The sequence below is a fragment of the Artemia franciscana genome, unplaced genomic scaffold, assembly GCF_032884065.1.
Source record: "Artemia franciscana unplaced genomic scaffold, ASM3288406v1 Scaffold_1052, whole genome shotgun sequence".
NCBI lineage: Eukaryota > Metazoa > Arthropoda > Branchiopoda > Anostraca > Artemiidae > Artemia > Artemia franciscana.
The window spans coordinates 45,012-68,166 of NW_027062730.1; the positions used below are offsets into that span (position 1 = coordinate 45,012).

General features: G+C 33.8%; 1 long non-coding RNA gene across 1 annotated transcript in view; it reads right to left on the bottom strand.

Annotated features, from left to right (window-relative positions):
* Positions 1 to 10,654: 10,654 nt before the first annotated feature.
* The window catches only part of LOC136042301 (uncharacterized), a 57,388-nt gene continuing 44,887 nt past the window's right edge, over positions 10,655 to 23,155 (bottom strand). Inside the window, exon 5 of the long non-coding RNA XR_010621243.1 lies at positions 10,655 to 11,036. This is a non-coding gene — a long non-coding RNA (uncharacterized LOC136042301). The remainder of the gene's footprint in view (positions 11,037 to 23,155) is intronic.

The window sequence follows — 23,155 nt, forward strand, 5'->3', positions numbered from 1 at the left end:
CCGAAAGGTGGAAACAAAGGGTATTGAAAAACCGCGACAAGCTAAGGGATTATTAGAGGAAGTCGGACCATTAAAAACTAGAAATTCACATTTCTCAACATTAAGAGAAAGACCAATATTAGAAAATAGACGTGGAACTTTTGAGACCATAAACGAGAGACCTTGCTTATTTTTACACAAAAAAGGCTTCTTAAGGCTTAACATCGATCCTTAGCTTCAGCAAAACATTTCATCTATTGCAATTTGTTTTGTCTTTAGTTTATATTTCTTTATTGTTAAAACTTATATAGAATTTGAAACATCTCTTGAAGGAGAGAGAGAGAGAGAGGGGGGAGGGAGAGAGAGAGAGAGAGAAAGAGAAGGAGAGAGAGAGAGATAGAGAGAGACAAACACACGCATAGAAAAAAAAATCACACACACAACCACACGAAGTCAGAAATACCCGCACACATACATACATACACACACACAGTCTGTGTTTCCCGGGGAGACCCTCCAACAAGGATGACTCTTGTTCGGCATTGTGTAGTGACAAGCATTGAGACGAAGCATAGAGCTTTAGCATACGTGGGAGACAGTAACAACGGCAATAAAAGGGGTAAAATTAACCTTGACTTGATGCACAAACACAAAAAGATAGACAAACACACGCATAGAAAAAAACACACACAACCACACAAAGTCAGAAACCCCAGCACACATACATACTGGCACGGAGAGAGAAAGACAAAAACACAGAGAGAGATAACACACACAAACAAACGAGGTTAGAAACAAAGATAAAAATACAGTCAAACACATAGTCCTGGAGAGAGAGACAGAGAAAGAGACAATAACATACATGGGGATAAACCGGTCAAACACACTCGAAAGAAATACAGAAACACAGGCACGGAAAACAGTAAGGCACACATGCACAGAGAGAGACAAAGACATATAGAGGGAAAACAACCAAACTTAGCCACACAAAGTCAGATATAAATGCACGCAAACACACAGTCAGACATAGAGACATGGAAAGATTGACAATACACACAAAGGTGAAAATACAAACACACACACACACTCAGAGCCCCACAAAATCAGACAAAGAGGCAGAGACACAAAGTCAGACATACAGAAAATATCGACATACATAGCATAAAGCACGGGGAGAAAGAAAAACAAAACAGAGGGAACACACGCACAAACAACAAACTCAATCGCAAAAAGTCAGACACATAGTCGCACACACAGTCAAACATACGATCTAGAAAAGATAGACAGAAACACACCGAAGGGTACTCAAATGGATACACAAACACACAAGCAAACTCAAACACAGAAGCACACAAAGTCAAAACACAGGCACAAACACAAACACACAGTCTGACATACTGGTAGGGAGAAAGAGATAAAATCACAGGGGCAAAAAAACGCACACCCAAAAAAACAACCACTTGAAGTCAGACCCCCATACGCAAACACAGTTGGACATACAGGTGCGGAGAAAGAGTAAAGAAAGATACAAAGGGAAAAACACAGAAAAACAAACAAATACAACCATACAAAACACAAAGCGAAAAACATACTCACAAAGACACACATAAATGGACACACACAAACATACAACAAAACAAAGTCAGGCGCGCACGCACGGCGATAGAAAAAAAAATACAAAGAGGAAAATATACTCATACACACAAAACCACAGAAAGTCAGACAAAAATGTAAAGACAAGGTCACAAGAAAAGGCAAGGAGAGGGAAACAAAGACCCCCACAAGGAAAAAGACACAGACATCAATATTTTACAACCGGGGGATCGTAAATTCTGTCAGATCACTGGCTTACTATCATTGGCCTTTAAAAAATCTTTTAAAAGTCAGAAAAACAGGTCTGATTGAGTGTGTGCCTGTGTGTGTGACTTTTCTGTTTGTGTGGGTATGTGTGTTTTTCCTCTTTGTGGTTGTGTTTGATTGTGTGTACTAGTGTTTTTCCTTCTGTGTGTTTTCTCTCTCCTGTCTATATCTATCTCCACGCCTGTGTGTGCGCGCATATTTGTCTGACTTTCTGTAGTTGTGTGTGCGTTTGTTTATATGCGGGTTTGCGGGTGAAACCAAACACAAAGAGATAGAAACAAAACACAGAGAGTGAATCAGACACACACGCAAATCACAAGAATTCGGACACACAGGCACACACATAGTTAGTCAAACAGGCACAGAGAGAGAGAAAAAAATACACAGAGGGAAAAAAACAACACATAATCACATATACTCTATACCAAAGTATCTGACTTTTTGTGGTTTTGTGTGCGTGTGTGTGTGTGTGTGTGTGTTTTACTCTGTGTCTTTTTTTCTCTTTTCTGAATGCCTGTGTTCCTGAATTCGTGTGATTGTGTGTCTCTTTGTTTCTGAGTTTGTGTATGTGTGTTTTTCCCGCTGTGTGGTTTCGTCTCTATCTCCGTGTCTGTGTGTCTGAATGAGCATGTGCCATGTGTCTGACTTTGTATGGATGTGAATGTGTTCTTATGATTTTTTCCTCCGCGTGTTTTTGTCTCTCTTGTGTGTTTGTGTGTCTGACTCTGTGTGTGCGTGTGTCTTTGACTTTGTGTCGTTGTTTGTGTGTTTATATATCCCTCTGTGTGCTCTTATTCCTCCCCCTTGCCTATTTGTCTGACTGTGTATGTGTGCCACTGTTTGTCTTTGTGTTGCTCTGTGTGTGTTTTTGTATGTGTGAGTTTTCCCTCTGGGTATTTTTTCACTTCTTTTGTGCTTGTTTGTCTGACTGTGTTTGTGCCTTTGTGTTCTAATTTCAGCGGTTTTGTGTGTGTTTGTGTATGTGTTTGTGTGTTTTATTTTCCTTCTTTGTTTTTCTATCTCTCTCTTCATGCCTATATGTTTTACTGTGTTTGCGTGTATTCTACTGTTTCTGACTTTCTGTGGTTGATTGTCTGTGTGTTTATTAATGTGTGTTTCCATCTGTGAGACTTTTTTGACTGAGGGGGAGTTATATCCAACGCAGAGTCCAAGAAACGAGGTATTTTCATTAAACACCCTGAAAATATCTTATATAGCTTAAATATACTTTCAATCAGATTACGTAAAATTTGAAGAGAAAAAATTCCTCAAATAAGCGCTTGTCAATGGGAATGAATAGTCTTGGCTCAAAGAAATGACAGATTTTGTAAGTCCTCGCAAGTTCAAGTACAAGTTCAAATTCTTTATTATTCTTTAACTATACATATTCAAACTATTCACATAAAATCCCCGGAAGGGAGACTGGCTCGAAAGCTGGGCGAAAATACAAACAGTAAAAACAAACAAACCAAGAAGAAACGGATGTCATCACACTTTTCACTCTATCTCACACCAAAAAATAAATTCTAAAAAACATTTATTAAAATTATTCTCAATATTTATCCAATAGGTGAAGGGCCAACGGGAGCTACTCACAAATTCATATTTACTAATTAGCAGAGCTTCAATTTTAGTTTTAATGTTAATAGCGATAGACTCTGATCAAAAAAGATTCATATGTGTTCCAATAATTTGTAATAACATTTTTAGGCAAAAATCTTGACCATTTGGAAAAAATAAAAGGCACAGGCAGCTTACTTAAAGGACAACGAGTATTATGTGGCCAGACTTAGGGAGGGCCTGTAAAAAATCATTTAAAACAATTTGGTTGCAGATCCTTTAGATAACGGACGCGGAAAAGTATACATTGAAAAAATAAAATTTATCTAACCGGAATGGTATTAAAATAACTGTAAAGACTCTTAGTTTGGAGATTTACCAGGAAGAGAAACTGGGGAATAAACTAATATCTTAAGGATTCTCATTGCTCTATTTTGTAACTTCACAATAGGAGAAATATGTGACTGAAACGTACTCAAATAAATAATGGAACAATAATTAATTTACGAATGAACAAGAGAAAAATAGATTGATTTTAAAGCATTAAAAGGAAGGAAAAATTTAAGATGATGCATTACACCTATGTTCCTTCCTAACTTAAGCCTTAGGCTAGTGATATGAGCTTTCCAGCTTATATTCTGATCAACAATGACTCCAAGATACCGAGTTGTTTGCATTCGATTTATTTTTATTACTCGACCTCTAAATGTGACTTCAACCTCTTGTAACGTTGGTACTGCAGTAAAAGTTTTTGAAAAAACCACAAAAAGAGTCTTTGAAGTGTTGACAACCAATTTGTTACAATGGAACCAGTGAAGCATCTTTCTCAGTGATAATTCGTGATTTGATTTTACAGATTGATGATCTATGTCACAGGTAGAGTTAGCTTTATCATCTACAAACAGTAAACTGAGATCCATATCAGTTCTATGGCAGATAAGGCTTAAAGGGAGATCGTTTACATAGATAAGAAATAACAGTGGTCCAAGTATGGACCCCTGACGAACCCCCACACCATTAGATAGGTTTTCCTCATCTGAAAGTTAGCCATTTGTATCCCATACTTGTGTTCTGGCCTTGAGGTAAGATTCAATTAGGAGACTCGCTTGTCCAATAACACTGCAATTATGTAGCTTAGATAGTGGAATTTTATGAGAAATAGTGTCGAAAGATTTTTATGTCTACAAATATTGTTGCAGGCAGCAGACCTTTATCCTTGGCATCATTCAAAATTTGGGTTAGCTTTAATATTGCATGTTCTGTAGAGTATGAAGACCTAAATCCAAACTGAAATGGGCTGAAAAAATTTGTATTCTTCAAAAAACTGATCAACTTGTTATATATACACTTTTCAATAACGTTGCTAAAAGCGGACAAAGTGGAAATAGGTCAATAACTGACTGGGTCTTGCTTGGTTCCTCTTTTATGCAGGGGAATAGCTCGAGTAGTTTTCATCACTTCAGGGAAAGATCCATATTTGAAGCATAGATTGACCAGATGAACCAGCACTTGAGCATAGCATCCGATGGTTAGTTTCAGTAGATAAGTAGATGAGCAATCGGTTCCTTCAGAATGTCCGTTCTTCATGATTTTTACCAGATTCTTGAGTTCCACTTCAGTCACGGGAGCGAGAAATATGGAAGAATCGACAGGATATGGTAGAAAGTCGAAAAATCCAGATTCCACATCCAAGCAGTCATTCAAATTACTGTTTACGGTGGCCTCTCCAATCCTAGCAAAGTACTGATTCAAGTCCTCGGCTAACTTTTGTTTACCATTCACTGTTGATCCATCCGATACACTCATTGATTCGGGAAACCCTTGACTTTTGCTTTTTTTAAGGCACTCGTTAATTATTGTCCAGGTCTTTTTTGGAGATCCTTCAACTTCAAAAAATAGTTTCTCAAAATGAATCTTCTTCGCCCATTTTATCAGTCTTGTAAGATGGTTCTTATAAGATTTGAATGTAGTTTCATTATTTGATGTGGGAGAATTTAAGTATTCAGCGTAAAGTCGATTTTTTTCCTCAATTCTCTTAAGTAAGTCTCTTGCTATCCATAGTTTTACAGGCACCTGGTACTTTTTACACCTTTTCTTCACAAGAGGGCAAGTTTCATTTAAAGCATTCTGAAATGTTTCAGTAAACGACCTGGATACAAATTCAATGTCATGTGACTCAAAGCATTGCAACCAATCAATACAAAGTAACTTGGCATTTAATAGCTTAACCGAACCTTGACCCATCCTTCTAGATTTTTTCATTTGACCCTTTATCCAGAATACCGGAGAAACCCGCTCATAAGAATAAAATGATCAGACACATCCGTAAGTATTGTGTCACATGACCCAACAGGAAAATTTACAAGTTGATTATAAATATTGGATGCATTCTGATTTGTAACCCGAGTTGGCATCCAGAACGAAGGAACAAAGCCAGCAGCCAATGATGTAGTAAGGAAGTCTTTAGCCAGAGTACTCGAAGGTGCAGAAGTACTTGAGTAATGACTTACTTAAGAAGTGTCAATGTTAGTCTCCCATGAGAATGATTATATCCAAATATTTCTTGGTGCTAAGACTAGGAGGGCGTTAGAAACGCCTAGGAGGGCGTTAGACTAGGAGGGCGTATAAAAGAACCTTCTCAGATGCTATGTTGACTTCGATAACCAGAAATTCGAACAGTATTTCCTCATATAGAGAATCAAATCTTTAATTTCTTCAAAATGCAAAGAAGTATAGCTGTAGAATGCAAGTCCTCCTTTCTAAATATTCTATCTGTTTTTCTGAAGTATTTGGTATACTTGAATATTTTCAGCATTCAGGGTATTTGCATTAAAAAAGCCTCACAAATCCCCATAACACCTATCCCATTACCAGGAGGGAACGTAGATTAGAAATCTAGGCTAGAAAGCACCCCACAACAATTCCGACTCGCAAGTCTAAAAAGGCCATTATTAACAGGAATAGTTTCTTCAGGTAAAAGATACCTGTTATGGGGTAAATTATCAACAAGAGAGTCTTAGGCTAGATCATCACCTATATTTATTGAAGTTACATTAATGTCTTATTTTACCGCATTATGTCTACAATCTTTGAATGCTCAAAGATAATAATATTTCTTAATCTCTTACTGTACTCAATATCACTAGTTGCGCAATCCAATTAGATTAAGGGTTAAATCCAGTTTATGTCCTCACCGTTCAAAGACCAAATCAATACTTAATGTGGTTTAAATTTACCTCTAACAACAAGTCCCTTTCACCCTCTGGAATTACTTTGTAGGATCCCTGAATTTCTTTAATTCAAGGTTCTTGTTCCTTATATTTCATCCTTTATAAGCTTTTCTTCATGTTTCCTTTTTTCCATTTTTTGAATTTGAATTCGTTTTTCTGTTTGTTACGGGCCAGCCACATATTTTAATGATGGCGTGAATTGCCTGCGCTAATAATTTCTAGAGTTTAAAGTCAAGCTGGTAAATGTTAGAACAGTTTTTTTTGGCAGAAAGGCAGTAAAATCTAACGCTCAGTCAAAGAAACGAGGTTTTTTCCATTAAAAGTCCTGAAAAATATCTTAAAGTGGCTTAAATTTATTTCTAACGAAATTATATGAAATTTGAAGAAATTTTTTTTCAAATTTGCACTTGTCAAAGGGGAACGTTCAGTCTTGGCTAAAAAATGAGAGAGTTTCAATATAAGCCATCAAAAAAATCTTAAGGTGGTTTAAATTTACCTCTAATAACAAGTCCCCTCCCCTCTCTGGAATCTTTTGGTAGGATCCCCAATTTTTTTAATTTCTGGTTCTTTTTGCTTATATTTTATACTTTATAAGCTTTTTTCATGTTCTGTTTTTTCTATCTTTTTAGTTTGAATTGTTTCTTTGGTGTTTTATGGTCCAACTAAATATTGCATGGTTGCTTCAATTGCAAAGTCATCAGAAAAAACGCCAAGGGGGATTTATTTAAGTATAAATAATAAATTATAGTATAAACGAATCTTTTTGCATGAAATACCCAAAAAAAGTTCCATATCTGGTAAAAGGACTATTGGGTAGAAAATGCATTGAGAAATACCCCCAATATCATCTGAGAGTAATATCTAAGGCATTACTCAACAAGCAAGTATACTTCAAATGAAAGCAAATTTCAGTACTCAATTTTTTGCCCTGCATGTCAGGTATCGTAATCATTTGGGAACACAACATTTATTTGACTAGAGGACTCTAAGATTTTCTGCTTGTTTTAAGTTTAACTTGGTTATTTATTATAATATCTGCTTGTTTTGGGGTTTATTTATCTAATTTGGTGATCTGTGGTAACTTTTGGTTTGGAAAACTATTTGAGTTGTTTCTGCTCATTTTGATTTAATGGAACTCTTTGCATTTCATTGAGAAACATATTGTGGAAAAAGTTTTTTATTATTAATTTTTCAGATTTCTCTCTGTGTGTTTTTGTCTCTATCTCCATGTCTCTGTGTCTGACTGTGTGTTTGCCTTGTGTCTGACTTCGTGTGGATGTGTATGTGTTTGTTTATATTTTTTCCTTTGTGTGTTTTGTCTCTCTCCCCATGCCTGTGTGTCTGACTCTATGTGTGTCTGTGTATCTGAATTTGTCTGGTTCTGTATGTGTGTGTGTGCTATCCCTCTGTTTGATTTTATGTCCCCCAACCCGTGCCTGTTTGTCTGATTTTGTATATGTGGTATTATGTCTGTCTTTGTGTGGTTGTGTGTTTGCTAGTGTTTGTATATGTTTTCTGCGTGTTATAGTGTGTGTTTGTTTGAGTACCCTTTGTGTGATTTGGTTTTTCCCTTTGTGCCTGTTTGTCAAATTTGTTTGATAGTGTGTGCAGCTTCTTCCGTCTCTAAATTTTTTCATTGTCTCACCGTGCCTGTGTCTGTATTTGTGTGCCTTTATGTCTGACTTTGTGTGCTTTTGTGTCTGATGTGAGTGTTTTTCCCTTTCAGTGGTTTTCTATCTCCCTCCGTACCTGTTTGTCAAACTGTGTGCGCGTCTGTTTGTCTGAGTTTGTGTTGTTGTTTGTGTGTATGTGTTTGTTCTTACCTCTCAGTGTTTTGTCTTTTTCTCCTTGCACGTTTGTCTAACTGTGTGTGCGTCTGTGTGTCTTACATTGTGTGAGTGTGCGTACGTGTGTGAGTTTGTTTTTCCGTTTCTCTGGTCTTATGTCTGTCTCCGTGCCTGTTTGTATAACTGTGTGTGTGTCTTCGTGTCTTACTTTGTGTGGTTGTATATGGGTATTTGTGTGTTTTTACCTCTTTGTTTTTTGTCTTTCTCTCCTTGCCTGTTTTTCGAACTGTTTGTATGTCTGTGATTCTGACTTCGTATGTTATTGTTTCTGTGTTTTTGAGTATGTGTATGTGTGTTTTTTTCCTCTGTATGTTTTTTCTCTATCTCCGTGTGTATGTGTCTGAGAGTGTACATGGCTTGTGTCTGACTTTTTGTGGATGTTTATTTATTTTGTGTGATTATATCTCTGTGTGTTTTTGTTTCTTCCCCTGCTTGTTTGTCTGACTCTGTGTTTGTCAGTGTGTTTTACTTTGCGTGATAGAGCTTATGTGTGTGGATGTGTTTGTATTCGGGTTTGTGTATATGTGCGTGTGCTTTCACTTCAGTATTTTTGCCTCTCCCTTATTGCCTATCTTTTTTAATAATAATATTAATAATAATTTATTTTTAACCCACATCATAACAAGTTTTGGCACTTGTGGAGTAACAAAAAGAAAAAACAAATGAAATACACTACAAGTAAAATACACTACAAATAGAAAAACATTATGCTACAATGAGATTAACCGAACAAACGGACCAAAGGATGATGAGGCGATAAACGATAAAAAGCTGATTCCGACAACCTTCCATACAAGAGGGCCAACTTTGCACTTATATCAGGGACATCAAACTTACGAATTATCTTCCTATTGCTATATCAAGGGGGGAGATAAAGTAAAAATTTACAATATCTGAAATAAAAAATCCGAATCTGATTAACATCTTTTTTCTTTAGAAGGGGATAAAGACCAGAAAGATAAAGGGCAGAATGATCACAAAATGTAGCATATAGTCTACCGAGTGCACGTCTATTATATTTCCCTCGATTAGCAACTAAATTAGAATAGCCCGTTTGAATTTTCTTTTGAACATCACGAACAGTGCACTGCCGTAGGCAAGAAATTGAATTCCTAACAGTAAATCCCAACCACCGAAAGGTGGAAACAAAGGGTATTGAAAAACCGCGACAAGCTAAGGGAGCATTAGAGGAAGTCGGACCATTAAAAACTAGAAATTCACATTTCTCAACATTAAGAGAAAGACCAATATTAGAAAATAGACGTGGAACTTTTGAGACCATAAACGAGAGACCTTGCTTATTTTTACACAAAAAAGGCTTCTTAAGGCTTAACATCGATCCTTAGCTTCAGCAAAACATTTCATCTATTGCAATTTGTTTTGTCTTTAGCTGTCTTTAGCTAGTTTTGTTTTGTCAAATGCTACCACAGCCTTCGATGTCAGTTTCATATGCATCAACAATCTATATTAATGTTCTAAAAAAATTTTAGGAGTCTGACTTATTTTATCTATTCCATTTTGGCATCTTTCTATGCAAAAGTTTATGGTAAAGCATCATTAAAAGAATATTGTAATTGGTAACTTAAACACATTTATTTTCGAATACTTGGAAGGGGGTGGCTCTTATGAAATGGGAGGGGGCATATTTCCCCACTAATGTTTTGGTAATTTAAATGTTTGGTAACTTGAAAAGAGAACTAAATATTTTAATTACCGTTTAAATGAACCATCTTAAAATATTCTAGGATCACTAATTTAATAAGATTACTCTTTAAAAAAAAGCAATCATCCGTTATCTTACTTTTGGTAAAATCTGTAAACTCCCCATTTTTAGGACAAAGGAGTTTGAAACCTCTACAATTTAGTTCTTTTATATGCTATATCTGATGGTGTGGCTATCATTAAGATTGTTTTGCCTTTTGGACTTGTTTCACCCCCCACTCCAGTTTTGAAAATCAGAAGAAAAAGATTTCGGCTCAAAGCTTGTAATTAGAAACATTCAATTGAATACATTTTATTTATTTGGAATCAATTTAAATACCAATTCTTCATAATTTATTGTTTTCCAAGTTTATTTAAGAGTTTCGTTAACTATTGGGTCGAGTCTCTCCTTATATACAGTTCATTGCTCTGGTTTTCAATTGAAAAAGCAAATCATAAAAACTCAAAATTTTAATTTCTTAGACACATTTTGTTCATTCGTATATTAATTATTGTTTGATTATTTATTTGAGCACGTTTCAGTCACATATTTCTCCTATTATGAAGTTATAGAATAAATCAATGAGAATCCTTAAGATGTTATTTTATTCCCCAGTTTCTCTTCGTGGTAAATCTCCAACTAAGAATCTGTACAGTTATTTTAATATAATTCCGTTTAGACAAATTTTACCATTTCATTGTATACTCTTCCGTATCCATTATCTAAAGGATCTCCAACCAGATTGCTTTCAATCATTTTTTTTTTCAGGCTCTCCCTCAGTCCAAAGATACAATACTCGTTGTCTTTTAAGTAAGCTTCCTGTGCCTTTCATTGTCTCTGGAAGGTCAATATTTTTGCCTAAAAGTATTATTACGAAATATTGGAATACATTTGAATATTTTTCTCATCACAGTCTATCGCTATAAACATTAAAAACTAAAATAAAAGCTCTACTAAGTAGTAAATATTAATTTGTGAGTTGCTCCCAGCCGTTCAGCTATCGGATAGATAATTATAGTAATTTTAATAAATGGTTTTTGGCATTTATTTTTTAGTGTGAGATAGAGTGAGAAATGTGATGACATCCATTTCTTTTAGGTTGGTTTGTTTATACCGTTTGTACTCTCACCAGGCTTTCGAGCCAGTCTCCCTGCAGGGGATGTTATCTGAATAGTTTTATATATGTATAGTTAAAGAATAAAAGAACTTGAACATATTAAACAAAAATGTTTTTGAAAAAGGACAATGTCTTGCATTATGACTAAATCAAAATATGAGTACCATTACATTTGATGAATTTTGGAATAGGAGTCAAAATTTGATGCTTTTGATATATCTATTGTTATCAAAACTCCGTTTCCCAGAGTTTTGGTTACTATTCAGCGACTTCACTCCTTGCTTAAAGTAAGTTACCAAAAACTGTTGGACTAGACATAATTTGCACTTTCCCTCATACCTTTTTGAGACGGGAACACAGTATACTAATATTTTTTACCTTAAATTCTTACAAATCTTTTTTCTTTGAAATTTTTAACTCTCCTGAGATCTTACAACGTTACTTTACATAAGACAAAAGGTTACCAAAGAAATAGAGAAGACAACCAGAGGTTTTTAGCATTTATAAGAAGTTATATTCTGAAGAACCACATTTTAGAACCATAAGAGTAAAAACTGGTATACAAAATATAATCTATAGGTAAAAACAGGCTTCAAAACTATAGAATAAATATGTATGTCAAGATATTACTGCGATATCCACGTATGACAAAGTGTTATTTTTTAACAAACGACCAACAAAATAAAGAAATTCGCAAAGATAAAGTATGTCAGAAGTAACGAAAAAGACACATATAGAACAGAGGTAAGGAAAGAGGGAGAGAGAACTGAGGGGTTTAAAAGAGAGAAAAAGAGTTAAGCACTTTTAGATAAAGTGGAAATCTTAATATCGGCTATAGAGTAAAAACACTTCTATTAAAGAATTAAGTACAAAAAAGTTTTCAACTGAAGATACGCAACATTAAGCGAAAGAAGCAATGTTAAAGTTTAAAACAAACATAAATTGTTGTTTAAGTTCAAAAAAATACTTTGTGCAAGATTTAGGCGTCCTCTACATACACCTTCGGTCATACACTTCATACGGTCTTTATGCTTATATTTTTCAGTGCTTCAAAAAGCTTATTATTACAATTAAATTACCTTTGTAGTTTAGGATCGTATCAAACAGTTCCTGGTAACGAACTATAGTAAGGAGCGACCTGGCTCAATAGTAAACGAAACTCTAAAATCTGGAATTTTGATACCAATAGCTACATCAAAAGAATTGTATTTTAATGCTGGTTTTAAATATATATGTTTAATCAAGTTTCGTCTTACCCATCAAAAGTTACGAGCCTGAGAAAAATTTACCTTATTTTAGAAAATAGGGTAAAACACCCCGTAAAAGTCATAGAATCTTAACAAAGAACCCTATAGAAAAATTTTCAAGCTCCTATCTACAAAAATGTCGAATTTCGTATTTTTTACCAGAAGACAAATCACGGGTGCGTGTTTATTTGTTTGTTTTTTTTTTTTTTTTTCTTTTCCCCAGGGGTCATCGTATCGACCAAGTGGTCCTAGAATATCGCTTGAAGGCTCATTCTAATGGAAATAAAAAGTTCTAGTGCCCTTTTTAAGTGACCAAAAAATTGGAGGGCACCTAGGCCCCCTCCCACGCTCATTTTTTCTCCAAAGTCAACGGATCAAAATTTTGAGATAGCCATTTGGTTTTTTATAGTCAAAAACCATAATAACTATGTCTTTGGAAATGACTTACTCCCCAACAGTCCCTGGGGGAGGGGCTGCAAGCTACAAACTTCGACCAGTGTTTACATATAATAATGGTTATTGGGAAGTGTACAGACGTTTTCAGGGGATTTGTTTTTGGTTTTGGGGGCGGGGGCTATGTGGGAGGATCTTTCCTTGGAGAAATATGTCATGGGGGAACAGAAACTCAATGAAAAGGGCGCAGGATTTTCTAAAATTACTATAAAAAAACCATGAAAAAATAAACATGGAAAAGTTTTTTCAATTGAAAGTAAGGAGTAGCATTGAAACTTAAAACGAACAAAGATTATTACGCATATGGGGAGTTCTAAAAATGCTTTAGCATAAAGAGCGAGGTATTTAGGAGGAGATAAATACCTCGCTCTTTACGCTATAGCATTTTTAGTAATTTCAACTATTTATTCTACGGCCTTTCTGATTCAGGGGTCATTCTTAAAGAATTGGGACTATACTTACGATTTAGTGTGAAGAGCGAGGTATTAATGATGGTACAAATCCCCTCATATACATAATAAAAATTTAAGAATATAAAATTTTGTTACGTAAGTTAATTTTTAAGTTACGTATATTTTTTACTAATAAAAAAATTAGTTAAAAATAAAAATTTATAGTTGCATTTTTATGTAATCTAAAAATTGCATGGCAACTAGGCTTCCTTCCCCATCCCTTATTTCTCAAAATCGTCTGATCAAAACTAAGAGAAAGCCATTTAGCCAAAAAAGGAATTAATATGCAAATTTCATTTTAGTAATTTATGTGTGGAGAGCCAAAATCAAACATGCATTAATTCAAAAACGTTCAGAAATTACCTAAGAAAAACTAATTTTTAACTGAAAATAAGGAGTGACATTAAAACTTAAAACGAACAGAAATTACTCCGTATATGAAATGGGTTGTCCCCTCTGCAATCCCTCGCTCTTTACGCTAAAGTTTGACTCTTTGCCACAATTCTGCTTTTTAAAACAATTAAAAGCTTTATCGTAATTAGAGAGGGATTGCGGAGGGGACAACCCATTTCATATACGGAGTAATTTTTGTTCGTTTTAAGTTTTAATGTCGCTCCTTGGTTTCAGTTAAAAAAACTAGTTTTTTTTATGTAATTGCTTATAGAATTGGGCTAAAATATGATTCCACGTTTGAAGATTGACATGGACCAAACCTCAAAAAAGCTATCTGTATAAATCAGAAACACCAAACAGATTTAAAGGTGGAACTGCAAGTGTTGCATGAGTAGATCTGAATACCAAGTCAAGCATTTTGTTGGAATGCTATGAATGTCCAAGGAATTTGTTGTTAAATTTTTTAAAGCATTATTAATCCCACGAGGATGGATCAGGAATAAAATTGGCATGGAGAAGACTTCGAGGCATGGCATGGAAAATAGTTTGTTAAATGATGAATGAGGCTAATAATTTATTGTAGAATAAATAGCAGAATAATGAGAAACCCATCTGTCAGCGGGGTTTGTTCATGCATGGTCAGTAATATCAGATTTTGATATATGAACAACTTTATTCCACTCAAATTTAGACTTAGGAAAATCCATACTGCTATAGTGACACTGTTCAAGCCGTTTCATGAAGCAAATTTTTGTATTTTGTTTAATATCAAGAATATTTTTGGCTCTTGGTCTAACGAAAGCAACCAATATCCTAAGCCACATTTTTGCCTGGTTATTAACTTTAAAAGCTTTTTTTTTTACATCCGACTACCCTTTCTGTGAATATCTTCCCCCAGGACAATTCCTTCAATATGAAGAATTCTCCTACGGAATTGTAATCCAAATATACATTCCTCTCCCCCCCTCTTGAAATTCTCCCCAGAATTATTCGTGCTACCCCTCCCCCTACAATCTGTTCCCTTGAAAAACTTGTTTATATTTCTCAATAACAAATACAATATAAAAAATAAATGAAAAATATTACTCATTTTAACCCCCCCCCTCGTGTAAAATTTCAGTTTCATACTCTTCCCGGACACTTTTTCCCTTCACTGAAAATTATTATTTTCAGACCCACTCCCAAAAAGGAGGTATTTGCCAATAACACGTACAGTGTGTAAGCAATTGGCAAATAACATAAATTACTTCCTTTCCTTCAGGGGTCTTAGAGGGTTTTGTCCTCCCTATAGACATGGTTACTATACGTTTTAACTATATTTATTCAAACGACAATTTCGAAATTTTGATTAGGTGTCTTTGAGATAAGCTAAAGTGTTGGAGTACTTGCCTTATACTATTTTTAGCCACTTAAAATGAGCACCAGAACTTTTAATCATCGTTTAAATGGACTCTCTCCAAATCTTCTAGGATCACTGATTTGATAAGATTACTCTTAGAGAAAAAAAGAAAAGGACAAATCCGTGACCTCACTCCTTGCAAAGACTTAAAAGTTCTATATTTTTGTATAGAGGAGTTAGAAACCTCTTTAACACAGTTCTCTATGTGCTGAATGTTATGGTAGGATTTTCATTAATAGTTTTTGACCGTGTTCTCCATCCCCCTAATATTGAATTTTTATATACAAGGGCAAAAGCTATGATTACTCTCAAAAGTGATCACGTAATTAATTTAGCGGGGCGTTGAGGAGGGGACAACCCCTTTCATATACGGAAAAATTTCTGTTCGTTTTAAGTTTTAATGTCGTTCCTTACTTGCCGCTTAAAATTTTTAGCCACTTAAAATGAGCACCAGAACTTTTAATCTCCGTTTAAATGGACTCTCTCCAAATCTTCTAGGATCACTGATTTGATAAGATTACTCTTAGAGAAAAAAAGAAAAGGACAAATCCGTGACCTCACTCCTTGCAAAGACTTAAAAGTTCTATATTTTTGCATAGAGGAGTTAGAAACCTCTTTAACACAGTTCTCTATGTGCTGAATGTTATGGTAGGATTTTCATTAATAGTTTTTGGATAAGGCTCGCTATTTACCGAAACTCTGAGAAACATAATAACCAGGAACTATAAAGCTCGACAACATTAGATAAACCAAAGAAATTCTAATTCAAAGTAGATAAATTTCATCTATTATAAAGTTACTCAACAAAAGTCGGTTATAAAAATTAGTTACGATCAAAAGTTGGACAAATTTACCCATGAAAAATTTACCAAATAAAAAAAAATGGAGGAAAACACCCCTCAAAAATCAAGTGGTCCTAATAAAAATTTAACCATCAGATTCACCATATCAGAAAACCATTCTCTACAGGTATAAGGCTCCTATATACAAATTGTGGAATTTTGCATTTTTGTCAAAAGGAAGATTGCAGAAGCTTTTTTATTTTTTTTCTTAGTATGTTTTTTTTTCTTCTCATGGGCTTAAGTATAAAACCAGTCGTCCTAGAATATTGAAAGAGAGCTCATTTGATTGTAAATCCAAAGTTCTTGTTCCCTTTTTAAGTGATCAAACATATTGCATAAAAGCTATAATTTTATTTGAATTTATAATCTTAGCATTGATTTTTACAAGATGGAATAAAAGAATCTCTACAAACTTATTAAATAAAAAAAAAATTATATTTAATGTGAAAAGTAAAATTAAAACTTAAAACGAACAGAAAATGCTTTATGTAAGAGGGACGGCGCTTCCACATGTCTAACTGTTTACGCCAAAGTCTCATATTTTGGGGTAAGTCTCAAATTCACGCCAAAGTATCCCATTTGAGGAAGAGCCTGAGTAAAGTTTTCTTATTTCCAAAAAAAAATAAACCCTAAAAGCCACAGAATCTTAATGAAAATCACACCATCAGATTCAACGTATCATAATACTCTACTGTCGAGGTTTCAACCTCCTATATGCAAAAATGTGTTGATTTGTTTGCCAGAACAAACATCATGGATACATGTTTATTTGTTTTGTTTTGTTTTTTCGCCCAGGGGTGCTCGTATGGAACCAGTGGTCCTAAAATATTGAGAGAGGACTCATCCGAGCGGAAATTACAAGTTTTAGTGCCTTTTTAAAGTGACCATACTAATTGGAGGGCAACTAGGCCCTCTCCCAGAATCGTTTTTCCCAATTTCACCGAATCAAAATTTTAAGATAGCCATTTTGTTCAGTATAGTCAAAAATTCTGTTAACTATGTTTTTGAGGATGACTTTGTCCACCACTGTCTCCAGGGGAAGGACTGCAAGTTATGATTAATCGCCCACAGTTTATAAATAGTATTGGTTATTAGGAAGTATACAGACGTTTTCAGGGGTATTTTTCTGGTAGGGGATGGGTCAGTAGAGGGTGTTACATGGGAAGATCTTTAAATGCTTTATTTACCATAAAGTATTATTTTAAAAATAATTGGAAATTAAATAAAAAAGCAAGTTGTTTTTAACTAAAAGTAATGAGCAACATTAAAACTTAAAACAAACAGAAATTATTATGTATATAAGGGGTTTCGCCCCCCTCGTCGATATATCTCTCTTTATACTGCAGTTGTTAGTACTTTTAAAAAATATTTATAAGAAAGAAATAATTTATTCTAGTTAAATGGTCTTTGTGATTCAGGGGTTATTCTTAAAGAATTAGAACAAAATTAGAACTTTAGCGTAAAGACCAAGGTATTGAAGAGGGGGCAAACCTCTCATATGCTTTATAATTCCTGTTTGTTTTAGATTTCAAAGTTACTCCTTACTTTTAGTTGAAAAAACTTTTTTATTTTATTTAATTCATGTTAAATGTTAATGTGACTCATTTTTCTCTCTATTTTTTCTTAAGACCCCGGCCCTCTCTCCCTATTTATTTATATTTCTATTATCTGTAACTTTTTTTTACTTCTGACTAACATTGTCTCTACTATTTTCATTAATTTTCTGGTCGTTAGTTAAAAAAATAATATTTTATTGTACGTGGATATGAAAATAGTTTCTTGAGACTTCACCTACTTTTTCTATAGTTTAGAAGCCTGTTTTATTGCAATGTATAGTTTTGAATATGAAAGTAATATATTGAGTTCTTACATATTTATTCTACATTTTAGAAACCTATATAATATGTTTTCTATAACATTTTTTACTCTATACGTTTTAAAATGCTATTTTTATAATTTAACTTCAAAATAAAGTGTTAAACTTCCATTTTCTGATATATAATTTGGTTACCTTTTTACTTTTCTAAAATAACGTCATAAAATCTCGGAAGAGTTAAAAATGGCGTTAAAAATTAACTTCTATAGGATTAGGCATCCCCTACTCCAGCTACACGATGAACCTAAAGCCATAATACTTAACTTACAAATATTCATTCCTGTATCATTCCTATATAAAAAAAAAACAAGGGGATCTACTTATATTGTTAATATAACTTAAAAACCAATTTTTTGTTATCCGAGTTGTTTTGTTAACATTATTTTTGAGATCTAAATTCTTAAATCTTAGAAATCATTATTTCTAAAATCAGCATTAAAATTCGATTCTTTTGATTTAACTATTGGTATTAAAACTCCGTTTTTTAGAGTTTCGGTTAGTATTGAGCTAGTTCACTCCTTACTACAGTTCGTAGCCACAAACTGTTTGATTATATTATCAAAAATCAAGAGGATCTACTTATATTGTTAATATAACTTAAAAACCAAATTTTAATGTTATTCGAGTTTTTTGTGTTAACATTATTTCTTGTTAAAAATGTGACTCTGCAAGTACAAATGCAAATCTACACCCTCTTTGCAGAATAACATAATTTGTTATTTTCTGAAAAGAAAGTATATTTAAATGTTTTCACTTTTATGACTTTATTAAATAAAAAAAATGATAATACTTTAAGGAATAAGTATTAGCATATGTATGTTAATCTTAAAATCTACTTTTATTTGTGTTTTCTGCTACTTTCATTTTTGCTACTTTCATAAAGCTTCCCCTTCATGAATTTAATAAAAAAAAATTGATAAAACTTTAAGGAACATATATTACTATGTGCAAATTAAACTCAAAATCTACATTCATTCGTATTTTTGCTTCTTGTTTTTCAGTATAGTACAAGTTATGTTCTGGTCCTGAGAAGGTTATGGGGAAATAGGGAAAGCTTGTTATTCATTTGTTTTTTTGTGTGTATGTTTTTTGTTCATTCAATGGGTTTTGTATCAAACCAGTGATCCTTGAATATTGACATTGAACTTGTTTGATTGTAAATAATAAGTCCTAGTTCCCTTTTTTAAGTGATCAAATATATTTCAGAACAGCTAGTCCCCCCCCCTGCCCAACCACGTCTCTATTTTCCCACACTCAAAAATCATCTTATAAATATTTTGGAATAGCCATTTTGCTCAACAAAGTCGAAAGATCTATAAACCAGGTTTTTGAGGATTACTTGACCCCCAACAGTTTACTTGGAGAAGGCATCACCAGTTGGGACTTTAAAGGTCTAGTGCCATTAAACTTACTTAAATTACTTTATAGACACAATTTTCGGGGGGGGGGGGTTCTCAAGGGCTGTTAGGCAGGAAGATTTTTGAATGGAGGAATTTTCTCTCGGGGGAAAGGAATTTCTGTGGCTGGAAAGCCGGATAAACAGTACTATTTATTACTTTTCTTCGTATAGTGTTTGTTATTCTAAAATATATGATTGATTTTCAATGAGGGAGTTTCTATACAGGGAGTTGTGATTACTTGGTGAAGTTTCTTCAAGAAGGAAAAGCAGATTCCTAAAAGTATTTGAGAAATAATCAAAAATAAAATTAAGATTATATGAAAGCAAAGAGAATTTTCTAGAGGAAATTGTCAAGAAGAGATTTAAGGGAGTACAGCATGGTCTGGGGAAAACTTCTAGAGGAGAAGAGAACTTGAGCTTGGGTGAACTTTTCTTGGGAAAGTTATTCACGCAGAAGGAATTTTCAGCTGGGGGAAGATTTTCAAGGAGATTAAAGGGGGGTATACTGGCATGATTGGAGATTAAAAAATTTATATCAAGTTGCTATCCTAGCATTGATGTTTAAAGCTATAGAATAAACTAAATCTGACGTTTTGGGCCAAATATAAAAAAATATATATAAAAATCTTAAAACACATGAACCATGCAATTGTAATGAGAAGCTTATTTGAAGCACTTAAAAACAATAGCTTATAGAAGGAAGGTGTGGGAAAAAGAAGTCTAAATCAGAGACAAAATGTTTTGTTCATTTTAAATGTTGCTCATAACACTCAGAGCTGCGTGTTTTTGGTTGATTTTATTTATTTACTTTGTACTTTATACTTCATTTATTATACTTTATTTATGCTTTAATTATTTACTTTATTTTTTACTTTATACTTTACAAGAAGTAGTTTCACTCTCTAGCCTGAAAACGACAATATTAGGATTACCACTTTATTTAAAAGTGCTACTCTCTCTCTTTTAGACCCTACTCTCTACCTCTCTGCCTCTTTTCTCTTTATCTCTTCTTTGTCTCTTTGCCATTTCTATATTTTTCTATACTTTTGAATAACCTTGTCTTTGTGTCTTTCAATACCTATTTCGTTAAAAAAACAACAACAAAATATTTGGTCGTACGTGGATATACAGCTTAGAAGCCAGTTTTATATAACCTATATTTTTGAATATTAAAGTGAGATCTTGAGTTTTTACCTATTAGTTGTATTATTTAGAAACCAGTTTATATAAATAAAATGTTTTTTATATTAGTTTTCCCTCTAAAGGTTATAACACATGATTTAAAAGAATGTAACTTCCTATAAAAAGTATTAACCTTCCATCTTTTGATCTATTATTAGGGTATCTTTTTTACTTTTTTAATGTAATATCGTAAAATCCACCAGGATTAAAAAAAATGAGTAGAAATTACTCCTGCCAAAGCATGCTCAGAGTGAATTTTCGCTACAAAAATCATCTTCCATCCATCCCGATTATCCAGCTTTAGAAGTCCTGTATCACACCCTTAGCTGAATAAGAATATCCTCTATATGCTGAATCCCCTAAAACACTCTTAGTACAACTCCAGAAAATCAAAATAGGACAAACAGGGTGAGCTGTGCCTCTACGCATGACTCACTCTACCCTCTAAATGAAAGGTTTGTTGTAGTGACGAGGACTTTTTTCTAAGACTACAAGAATTCTCCTCCGTCAAACCTGCTCTTTCACATTTCACCCCGCCCCCCTTTATCCAACCATAATAGCAGACCCTAAGGTAAAGAGATCAATCTAATTATCTAAACGAGGAATGCCAAGAACCGAGTAGTCGAGGAAGAGCTGCATCCGGCGTTGCACTTCTATCTGGAACAATTTTCCTGGGGACGTTTTTCCAAAATATTCTTCTTGTGACTATTCAGAAGAATTTAGAACAGACATTTAAAACCTCAAGGTTTCAAAACCAGGGAATCGAATAGTGGCATATCAGATACCTATAAGTACCTGAAGCCGTGAATATAGGAATAAAATATGTACTTTCTTCATAAAAGTGAAAATTATGTTATTGTCTTCAAAAGGAGTTTAAATTTGCATTTCCACTTAAAGAGTCATTAAATTTATTAGAAATAGAACTAGTAAACATATCAATTGCATACTAATTGCAGTAATTAATTTAGTAATTTTTAAAGTAATTAATTAGAGTCCGTTGATTTTGTTTTAATAAAATACAAAACATAAATCTTTGAGCGTCAAGTATAATGGCTTGTGGTCCATTGTACAGGTGGGGTAGGGGATGATTGATCCTCAAGAAGTTCACATTTACTCAAAAACTTTAAATCTTCTAGTATTTTATGACATTATTTTGAAAAAGTAAAAAAGATACCCGAATAATAAATCACAAGCTAGAAAGTTAATGCTTTTATTGGAAGTTACATTCTTTTAAATCATTTCTTAGAACCTAAATAGTAAAAACTATTATAGAAAACTTAATGTATATAAAAACTGGTTTCTAAATATTACAACAAAGAGGCAAAAGCTGAAGATATCACTATCATATCCAATACACTTTTATATCCACGTACGACAAAATACTGTTTTTTAACAAAGGACAAAAAAATACTGAAAGTCGAAAAGACAAGTTTATTCATAAGTAACAAAAATACAGAGATAGCAGAGAAATAAAAAATGGCCAGAGAAAAAATAGGGTGGGGGTCGAAAAAAGAGAAAAAGTGATTAGCACTTTTAAATAAAGCGTAAATCTTAATTTTTTTTTTAGGCAGTAGAGTAAAATAAATTCTTGTACATTATTAAGAAAAAAAATTCAACTAAAATAATAGTTAATTCCAAGAAAGGTCGATGGAGAAATTAATCCTTAATAGACAAATCTCGTTGACCTTTCTTTCAGGTTTATATTTCATTTACAAAAAACAAAACTTAAATATAAAAAAAAACAGTTTTTTTAATCAAACAGTTCGTGGTAACGAACTGTAGTAAGGAACGACACGGCTCAATAGTAACCAAACTCTAAAAAATGGAATTTTGATACCAATAGCTACATCAAACGAATTGCATTTTAATGCTGATTTCAAATATATAAGTTTCATCAAGTTTAGTCTTACCCATCAAAAGTTATGAGCCTGAGAAAATTTGCCTCATTTATGAAAATAGGGGGAAACACCCCTAAAAGTCATAGTATCTTAACAAAAATCACACCATCAGGTTCAGCGTATCAAAGAACCCTCCTAGAGCTCCTATCTACAAAAATGTGGAATTTTGTATTTTTTACCAGAAGGCAGATCACGAATGCGTGTTTATTTGTTTGTTTTTTGTTTTTTTTTCCCAGGGGCGATTGTATCGACCCAGTGGTCGTAGAATCTTGCGATAGGGCTCATTCTAACGGAAGTGAAAAGTTCTAGTGCTTTTTTCAAGTGACCAAAAAAATTGGAGGGCACCTAGGCCCCATCCCACGCTCATTTTTTCCCAAAGTCAACGGATCAAAATTCTGAGATGGCCATTTTATTCAGAGTAGTCGGAAAACTTTATAACTATGTCTTTGTGGTCGACTTACTCTCCCACAGTCTCTGTGGGAGGGGCTACAAGTTACAAACTTTGACCAGTGCTTACATATAGTAATGCTTATTGGGAAGTGTACAGACGTTTTCAGGGGGATCGTTTGGTTGGGGGGAGGGTTTGACAAGAGGAGGAATTGTTGGGGGAACTTTCCATCGAGGAATTTGTCATGGGGGAAGAAAATTTCCATGAAGGGAGCGCAGGATTTTCTACAATTATTAAAAAAAAATGAATAAATAAATATGAAAAGTTTTTT